This window comes from Notolepis coatsorum, assembly GCF_963971535.1.
Source record: "Notolepis coatsorum genome assembly, chromosome: 9".
NCBI classification, from domain to species: Eukaryota; Metazoa; Chordata; class Actinopteri; order Aulopiformes; family Paralepididae; genus Notolepis; species Notolepis coatsorum.
This window is the reverse complement of record NC_140173.1, coordinates 25,142,402-25,153,823: the sequence shown is the minus strand read 5'-3', so window position 1 is coordinate 25,153,823 and position 11,422 is coordinate 25,142,402.

Below are 11,422 nucleotides of genomic sequence, written 5' to 3'. Positions count from 1 at the left end.
ACGTGAGCTACTGTAGCTAACGTGAGCTAGCTAACGTGAGCTAGCTAACGAGGGAACGGAGGTATTATGCACTCGAGTCAACTATTGCTGGAGCATTTGTTGATATCAGCAGCTATCAGTAGCTAGCCAGATAGATACCGTTAGACAATGCCTCGTCATGTATTAAACTAAAAGTGACGTCTACACGCCACACGGCGGGCAGACCCCTTAGTGGCAAGCGCCAAAGGTAAAAACTGAGCGCCCCTGGCGGGCGGCGGGCTTAAATTTCGCCCCCTGTGGGTATCATATATATATCATAAAGGACACAGTGGTGGGTATCATATATATATATCATAAAGGACACAGTGGTGGGTATCATAATCATAAAGGACACAGTGGTGGGTATCATATATCATAAAGGACACAGTGGTGGGTATCATATATATCATAAAGGACACAGTGGTGGGTATCATATATATATCATAAAGGACACAGTGGTGGGTATCATATATATCATAAAGGACACAGTGGTGGGTATCATATATATCATAAAGGACACAGTGGTGGGTATCATATATATATCATAAAGGACACAGTGGTGGGTATCATATATAACATAAAGGACACAGTGATGGGTATCATATATATCATAAAGGACACAGGGTGGTGGGTATCATATATATCATAAAGGACACAGGGTGGTGGGTATCATATATATCATAAAGGACACAGTGGTGGGTATCATATATATCATAAAGGACACAGTGGTGGGTATCATATATATCATAAAGGACACAGTGGTGGGTATTATATATATCATAAAGGACACAGTGGTGGGTATCATATATATATCATAAAGGACACAGTGGTGGGTATCATATATAACATAAAGGACACAGTGTCATATATATCATAAAGGACACAGTGGTGGGTATCATATATATCATAAAGGACACAGTGGTGGGTATCATATATATCATAAAGGACACAGGGTGGTGGGTATCATATATACCATAAAGGACACAGGGTGGTGGGTATCATCATAGGCGGAGTTTGAACTTGACGCCAGGGGGTGCGACTGCTTGGCGAACGATACCCGCACGCATTATTATTTTAGCGTTTTTACAATGCCCTACCCCCTAATTTTTTATTTTATTTAGGTAGTACAGCAGCACACACACACACTCACACACACAGCACTACGGGGGATCATTTTTAACTGACTTACTCTTAATCATTGACAAAGTGACAAAGATAAAGAAGGAAATACTAAAATAAAAAGACCACAACAAGTATATTGCTGCTCCACTAGACCACTTGTCTTTACTGTACCAAACATGACATACAAAAATAACAAAATACTGTGCAACACTCTGCCAAGCGCACAGCCGCGCACACGTATGCATACAGTAGGTTGTCAAAGGCTGTGTAAACAAAAGTTCACATTTTCTAATAACAGCATTATTAGACATGCCAATCCAACGAAAGATGTGCTGGTCGCGCTGGAGAAAAGAAAAGAAAAAGATGTTGCGTTTGTCTTTTACTTGTTATTTGTTATTCTAAGATGCTAATTCATCTGTATCTGGATAACCAATGAACGGATTCTGTCGGGGCAGGTAGCGTTATTTCGGGGAAATTGATATCTATAGTCTGGTATATTTTTCGTCCATGAAAAATGGAGGCTCTAATTATTATTATTCATAGAGACTCTCGAGCAATAATAATTATTACAGCCTCCATTTTTCGTGGACGAAAAATATACCAGACTATAGATATCAATTTTCCCGAAATAACGCTACCTGCCTCGACAAAATCCGTGCATTGGTTATCCAGATACATTAATTATCATCTCAGAATAAGTGGCTTTGTACAAGCGTTACAATGTACTATCGCGCGGGGCATTCTGCTGCTGCTGCTGCGAATGGTGGTGCTTGGCCGCGCGCGTTAACCCTTTCACTGCCACACTACAGAAGGTTCGCCTTATAATGTGACATGATTACTACTATAAAATGAATGTATTGTAAAACAAAACATAATAGAATTCAGATTTGTTTCTCACAATTATTATAATTTTATTAAAATAAAAACAATCTTGATTTTTTATTTTTATTTTTTAAAGCAATTTCACCCCCGGCCACCAGGGGGTGCAATGCACCCCCTGCACCCCCATAAACCCCCATAAACGGCCCGCAGGATGATTCTGACTGGCCCGCAAAAGATTAGATGATAATTAAAAATGTATAATTTTTTTTTAAACTTTTTTCTTTTCATGTCAACGTTCACACGCACAATATACGCTTACCTAGGATTTGACTTGATTCAACAACAAAGCAGTCGGGGCAATGGCAAGCCGAAAACGGTCGAAAGTGTGGTTATTTGAAGTTTGGATTTCTTTTTTCACAACTGAGGTAGGTAGATTATTTTTAGAGACTAAAGTACCGAAAAAAGGTACCGTTGGGTACCGGTATCGATTCACAGGTACCGGTACCGTATCGGTTCAAATGTGAATGGTACCCATTCCTACTGAACACACAACTGCAGGGCAAGGGCATTTTTGCTCATGAAATGCATAGCCATGTGAAAGCCTTCATGACAAAGTTGCAATTAATTTCAAGGCAACTAGGCAGCAACAATCTCGAACACATGAAAACCCTGAAAGAAGTCAAACCATCAGCTGATCACCGGCACAGGTACTCAAGTTCAGCTCCAACTCCATAGTGAAGTTTGCAGACGACACAGTGGTGGTGGGGCTGATCTCGGACAACGACGAGAAGGCCTACCGGGAGGAGGTTGAGGTACTGGAACGCTGGTGCCAGGACAACAGCCTGCTCCTGAACATTGGTAAAACCAAGGAGCTGATCGTGGATTATAGGAGAGGACAGCAGGAGACACACACACCACTGAGGATAAACGGGGCCACCGTGGACAGGGTGAGCAGCTTTAAGTACTTGGGGGTCCACATCTCAGAGGATCTGACATGGTCAACACACATAGACACAGTCGTAAAAAAGGCGAAGCAGCGCCTCTACCACCTGAGACAGTTAAGGAAGTTCAGAGTATCGGGGAAGATACTCCAGTCCTTCTACTCCGGAGCTGTAGAGAGCATCTTGACTGGAAACATCACTGCCTGGTATGGAAACAGCACGGCACAGGACAAGAAGGCCCTACAGAGAGTGGTGCGCTCTGCCGAGCGTACCACGGGTATTGCACTACCTCCCCTGCAGGTTCTATACAACAAGAGGTGCAAATCCAGAGCCTGCAGAATAATGAAGGACCCTCACCACCCCAATAACAGCCTGTTCCAGCTGCTGAGGTCAGGCAGACGCCTGCAAACACCAACTACTAGGACAGAGAGGCTTCGGCTCAGCTTCTTCCCCCAGGCCATCAGAGCCTTGAACAATGAACACTGAGTGTCACAGAACACTGAACCTTCCACACACAAGCACACATTAGCACACACACGACACGCACGCTGTGCACGCTCGCACACTAGCAGCCACTTTAACATGAGAAAGCACTCACTCATGCTGCACACGCCCACACTTATGGCCACAAAGGAAGGGTCACTTTAAAAATAGTATAATAACAGTGTATGCACTACCAAAGGACCTAGCATGTCCTTCATGCTCTGTAAATAACTATGTACAAATACCGTGATGTCCCACTATTTTACCTGTTTATTGCACAATGTTGTTTATTGGATTCTATTATATGTTGTACTACTGTATTGCACATCGTTGCGGGCAAGACCACCCGCATTTCATTGTATACTTGTATGCCGTGACAAATAAAACTCTTGACTTGACATCCATGTTGGGAGCACTGCATGATGAATTTTCAAGGCGTTTTCAAGATTTCAAAAAGGTTGAGGATGAAATGCAGCTGGTTTCCTCTCCCTTTACCTGCAGTGTTGATAGTGTACCCACTGATGTTCAGCTTGAACTCATTGACCTGCAGTCTGATTCACTACTGAAAGAGCACTTTAAGTCAGCATCACTGCTAGAGTTCTACTCTGCTCTCAAGGAGGAGAATTTTCCAAACATAAGGAGACATGCTCAGAAGATGTTGGTTCTCTTTGGATCCACCTACATATGTGAACAGACATTCTCAGTCATGACGTTTACCAAATCCAGGTACAGATCCTCTCTCACTGATGAACTTCTGTCAGCTGTGCTTCGCATCTCCACCTCAGACATTCAACCTGACTTTGATGGACTTGTTAAAGCTCAAAATAGACTGGATTTCTCACACTGAATGAAAAAAAAGAACGGAAGAACACTAAAATGTGGGAATATAACAAGTGAAATGGGACACTTGATCATTTTCTTTTTTTCTGCACAGTAAAAAAAAAGAACTGAAGAACACTAAAATGTGGAAATATAACAAGTGAAATGGGACACATGATATATATATTTTTTTGCACAGTTCTGAAAACATTAAATGTTTAATATAGGCATGTAAAGTCAAAAAGGCTACAAAACTGGGACACTTTTCTTTACACAGTTCAGTCACATGTCTTGTTTATTTTGGCTACAAAGATGATGTGATGTCTTTAGAAAGCTAAGAAAATCCTTGTTTCAATAGTATATGAAACTCAAAATGCCCTATGTTATTAATGTGACTGAAAATGAGTTAAATGTTTCACATTTTGGAAATTCTATTTGAATAAATGATATTTTTGAAAGCTAACCTCACCTTTTAATTGCCAAATAATAACATACACTCTTACCAGCGGTCAAAACAATGCCATTTACTGCTTTTTATATAGAAATTAAATGTATATTATGCATAATTGACTTCGGAATTTTGGCCCGGCCCTCCAAAATATTTTCAGTTGCTCATTTGGCCCCCTGGGAAAAATAATTGCCCACCCCTGATATATATCATAAAGGACACAGGGTGGGTATCATATATATCATAAAGGACACAGGGTGGTGGGTATCATATATATCATAAAGGACACAGGGTGGTGGGTATCATATATATCAGGGGTGCCCAACCTTTTTTTAACCAAGATCTACTTTTTTATTTACCACCTAGCCGAGAGCTACCAGCCAAAATTTGACCTACTCTCGGCTAGTATTAGTATTAATAGTATTAGTAATACCCATTCAATATGCACATGACAGAACATATTATATGGCATATAATATTTTCTGTCATGTGCATATTGAATGGGTATATAATATAATATGATATTTTATATATCATTGTAACAGTGTAGTGTAGCAATTACAAGAATGACGAGACGAGAGTTGGGCATGCAGGCAGCATGACCTATTTATTTCACACTCTGCATACACAGACAACACACACACTCAATTCAATGGGCATGAGAAAACATGAGTTTACATTGCCAAAGCAAAAGTGGAACAATACAATCAAAACAAAAATAATATATGTACAATTAAAAGGGAATAGGAATGATGTGTAAACAGAGCTGTCACATTGCAACTGACAACACATTAGTGTTGTCACGATACTGGAATTTCGAACTTCAATTCGATACCTTGAAAAGTATCTATTCGATACCTTTTTCGATACCACAGGGAAAAATGTTAAATCTTAAAATGTCAAAAAATATAAAATAAATATAAATATATATATATATATTTTTTTTAACAACATTTTGCTTTTGTTGCTGGTCTATTCTCCTCAGCTTCTCTCTGGTACTATAAGAGAAGATAAATATAACACTTTTAAAACCCTTTGTTTATCTTTAGATCAGACATTTAAAAATAACTAAATGATCTAATCTTAGAAATTAAGTAAAGTTAATAGTACTGCATGTTAAGCATAACAGATGGATTGAACATTTTATTAACAGATTGCAGAATGGGTACAATACAGTACGGCTCAATACACACAATTGGGGGAGGCAGACCAGAGAAAGACTTTCGTCTTGTTTACATCAGGGTCCCCCATTTTCAATTCATCATAACATTTGACATACAGATAAACAGTACTGTTACATCCAGCCATTTATGACATACAAGATATACAGTACTGTTTAAGAGACAGAGTTTCTAAAAGAGAGTTAGTTAATTTATAATTTTTTTAATGTTGTGGGACTTGTACAGCACTTTGATCAACTTTGTCAGTGCTGTAAAGTTTAAACCTTTTTAAATCTTAGACAAACAAAACACTTTGCTTTCATGAAATATTGTAAGCCGTCATTTGAGGCTTTATAAAAGCAGCATAATGAACACAAATCTGTCAGTGCAGAGTCCGACCTCATCTTAAATAACAAACAGCATTGCTTGTTGTAGTTAACAAAGAGAGGCAGAGTTGATTTTGTACAAAAAAATAAATAAAAAAATTAGAATAGAATTTTATTAATCGAGATCTACTTGAAATCAGCCCGCGATCGACTGGTTGGGCACCACTGATATATATCATAAAGGACACAGGGTGGTGGTATCATATATATCATAAAGGACACAGTGTCATATATATCATAAAGGACACAGTGGTGGGTATCATATATATCATAAAGGACACAGTGGTGGGTATCATATATATCATAAAGGACAGTGGTGGGTATCATATATATCATAAAGGACACAGGGTGGTGGGCAATGTTCCCTCTAATAATTTTTTGGTCTGAGCAAACACTCAAACCTCCTGAGCAGACATCAGCAACTACTGAGCAACATACGTCACCTGCAGATTAACCGATTAGTTGATAAGCGGTGGTTTGTAAAAAATCTGAGAATCTTAATTTCCCTTAATGTCTAACATAAAAATATATACATTTTGCTGATACACAGAGAAATAATACAAAAAGGCATATTATATTCCTTAATCAAATATTTATTTGACCATTGATTGACGATACAGAGCATAGTCCTTACTTTGGTGGCGGCGGTGTGAGTCGTGTCACTAACTTTTGTCTTTTTAGGAGGCTGACTAGTCATTATTTTATTAAGTGAATTATAATGCGACTTCAAGGGTGACCATATTGTGATTTTTTTAAAAAGAGGACACTCTGCCTTCAGCCTCAAGATACTTAATCAAAGTTTACTCAAAGATGCCTTATCATTATAATATATTTAAAGTATACCTCCTCTGTATGGATATAAAATTATTGTTTATATTATTTTATATAACAAAATAATATCTCTCTATAACCAAAGTTACTCAACATGCTGTATTATGCCTAAAGTAATCTATCTGACAAATCTCAAGAAAATAACTAAATCAACCTATGACAAAATAATATATATTTTCAAGTCTTACTGGACAAAATAAATAACAAGAAAAATATGATGTAATGTTCTAAATAATACCTCTTCTGTATTAGAAAATCCAGCTTTAAAAAATATATCTTTATCTTTTCAATGTAATGTAAATTATAAAACAGTAACCTCACAAAGATACTAATTTAAAAGTGCACTATGCAGTTTCAGATTTGTTGCAATTAGTGTACTAAACTAATTTATTACACACATAATCCTTATGATTGTATCATAAGCATCTTATCGAACCAAAACATCATTTTGAGGCATCAAAATAGTTTTCAATTATTTTCTTTCTCTCTCTGTATAGATGCATTCTTCAATCAATTTGGTCAACTTTGCCATCAAACTCTCGCCTCGCACTGCTTTGTTTGTAATGTTTTGCTGTGTCCATGTGAGCTTTGAGATCGCCAGCACCTTTATTAGACACATAAACATATGGTCAAGCTTTGCACGCGTTGCACTCCGCTTCCAATTAGTCTCGACCGGGATGATAAATTGGAAATTTTCTCTGCAGTTCATCTGTAATGTACATTTTCGCATTTGCATTGTGAGGAGCCAGCAATGCTGGTCGGATCTGTCCGACCATATATATATATATTTCTTTTTTATCCCAATTTCTCACATTACATTCACCCTGAATGTTAATGTTATCCAGGTGAAAAGTTTACTTCATTCAAGCGAGGCATTGCAATCCTTGACATAAATCATTTGATGTATAATTAAATCAAAGGAAATGCGTTAGGGTCTGAGAGTGTGGCTGGTCTGCCGTTCTGCAGCTGGATACTATTGGTTTGTTTTGGCAAAATTCTTCTGCTCTGTGTGACAATAAATAAATGATGATATGCAATTTAAAACCAAAACTAAGGCCTCAGTATGAGTTTAAGACGTGAACATGGTCATGTTTGTTGAATAAAAAAAAAATAGTAAAAAAAAAAAAAAGAAAAATCTTTTTGTGCGACCGGTTTCAGATGTGCGCGGGAGCGTTTTGCCATGTGCGTGCGCGCGCACGGGCGCACCTTAGGGGGAACAGGGTATCATATATATCATAAAGGACAGTGGTGGGTATCATATATATCATAAAGGACACAGTGGTGGGTATCATATATATCATAAAGGACACAGTGTCATATTTCATAAAGGACAGTGGTGGGTATCATATCATAAAGGACACAGTGGTAGGCATCATATATAGCATAAAAGACACAGTGGTGGGTATCATATATCATAAAGGATACAGTGGTAGGTATCATATATATCATAAAGGACACAGTGGTGGGTATCATATATATCATAAAGGACACAGTAGTGGCATCATATCAGTCACCAATAATAAATCGGAGGGCAGAATGATGTCCAGCGGTTTAAGAGTTAAAGCTGCAGCATGTCTATAAATCACATCTTATCCAAAACGTTGTCAGTCAGTCATTCAAAGATGAAACAATATCATTAATATAAATAGTAAAAAGGACAGGACCCAGCTGAACTTTGCGGCAAACCTTTAGTTATGGACAAGAATTCAGATTGAACAGGGCCTGATTTGACACAGCAGAAGATAGATAATCCTGAAACCAATAACATGCACCACTATCCAGGCTAATACTAGATAACCTTTTTAAAAGCATGTGATGATCGACTGTATCAAACTTTTTTATTATTATTTTTTTTAAGTACAAAAAAAGTATTTATTGTCTCATTTAACATCATCATAATCTCCAAGAAGCAACTTGAAGTGAAATTAATTAAGAAATGAAGTAAGAACAGACATCTGAACAGACGGATTTCTTTATTTCTATTTTTATTTTGATCCGAGCGGGGTGATTTCTTTTGTGGGGAAAAAAACAACTACTGTAGGTGTGTTACTTTTTTTGTCTGTTCAAAATAAAATAAAATAAATGTAATTAAAAAATGATTAAAAACCAAAAAACTAACAGAATTGACCATTTTATCCAAAATGTTGCAAACAATAGAATAACTCAAACATAATACAGGTAGTACGAACTCTTTAAAACTACATTTTAATGCACAGCAATGAGGTAGTGCAGTACTGTGATACACAACCAGTTCAACCACAAAAAAACCTATTTGATGCCTTCTTCTCTGTAAGATGGACAGGTGTAACAGTGTCGCTAGCTTACGATTCATAGCATTATCAGGACATGTTGGCACTTGTTGGAATGTAACGAGACGTCTGAACTAGTGGTATAATTAGCATTAAAATGAGAGAAACCCTGGCGCTCTAGTAGCGCACCATGTAACACGCTGCGTCGCGAAAAGGCCGACCCGGGTTCGACTCCCGGACCCGGCGTCCTTTGCCGAATGTCTTCCACTGCTCTGTGTCCCATTTCCTCCTCTCCCTCTCTCTCTACCGGACTGCCCGGTAGTACAAACCAATAAAAAAAAGAAAATCTACAAAAACATATTTGAGAAACCTTCGCCACTGGATTTATACTGACGAGTGACGAGTATATTTTAAAGTTATAGTCTGTTGAACAAAGATTCATAACGACACAAGTGCAGCGCAAAATACTGCGGATGACTGTAGCCAGGATTAACAAAATACTGTGGATGACTGTAGCCAGGATTAACAAAATACTGTGGATGACTGTAGAACAGGATTAACAAAATACTGTGGATGACTGTAGAACAGGATTAACTAAATACTGTGGATGACTGTAGCCAGGATTAACAAAATAACTAAATACTGTGGATGACTGTAGCCAGGATTAACAAAATACTATGGATGACTGTAGCCAGGATTAACAAAATACTATGGATGACTGTAGCCAGGATTAACTAAATACTGCGGATGACTGTAGAACAGGATTAACACAATACAAGAAATGCAAAAACAAACAGGGTGATATACAATGGAACTAAATTAATGACAGGATAATCAATCAAAACAGACAGATGAAGTAACTTCAAAGTGTTTCATAACCATCTAATAGGGAAGAATATTGAGTTACTATTTATAGTGTTATTACCTGCATTGCTTTTACCCTTCTTCATTTTCTCTGCATTGCTTTGCGTCTATGTTATGCTAATTTTATATCTATTTGCACTGCCGTGAAGCACTTGTATCAAACTCTTTTGACAGATCTATAAAGAGATTATCTTTATAGATATAATTTTATGAGTGGAACTCTTCCAACACTGGCTACAGCAGGTTTCTCTACTCTAAGAATGTGCAGATGAATTGACAGGTTTGACATTTCACTGAATCTTTTCTCCCGAAGTGGATTTTCGCATGTTTTCTCGAATATTCTAATTTACTGAATCTCTTCTCACACAGACCACAATGATGTGGCTTCTCTGCTGTATGGATTTGCTGATGAATCAGAAGATGTGTACTTGTCCTAAAGTTCTTCCCACACTGGTCACAGAAGGAGGCTTCCATCCTGTGTGAATTCTCTGGTGTGATTTCAGATTACTCAAATGACTAAAGCTCTTCCCACACTAGTCACAGGAGTAGGGCTTCTCTCCTGTGTGAATTCTCTGGTGCCTTTTCAGATGGCATTGCTGAGTAAAGCCCTGTCCACACTGGTCACTGGGGTAGGGCTTCCATCCTGTGTGAATTATCTGGTGTGTTTGCAGATTACTCAGCTGACTAAAGCTCTTTCCACACTGGTCACAGGAGTAGGGCTTCTCTCCTGTGTGAATTCTCTGGTGTTTTTTCAGAGCCTGTTGCTGAGTAAAGCCCTGTCCACACTGGTCACAGGGGTAGGGCTTCTATCCTGTGTGAATTATCTGGTGTGTTTGCAGATTACTCAGCCGACTAAAGCTCTTTCCACACTGGCCACAGGAGTAGGGCTTCTCTCCTGTGTGAATTCTCTGGTGTGTTTTCAGATGCTGTTGCTGAGTAAAGCCCTGTCCACACTGGTCACAGGGATAGGGCTTCTCTCCGGTGTGAATTATCTGGTGTGTTTGCAGATTACTAAACCAACCAAAGCTCTTTCCACACTGGTCACAGGAGTAGGGCTTCTCTCCGGTGTGAATTATCTGGTGTGTTTGCAGATTACTAAACCAACCAAAGCTCTTTCCACACTGGTCACAGGAGTAGGGCTTCTCTCCTGTGTGAATTCTCTGGTGTGTTTTCAGATGCTGTTGCTGAGTAAAGCCCTGTCCACACTGGTCACAGGGGTAGGGCTTCCATCCTGTGTGAATTATCTGGTGTGTTTGCAGATTATTAAGCCGACTAAAGC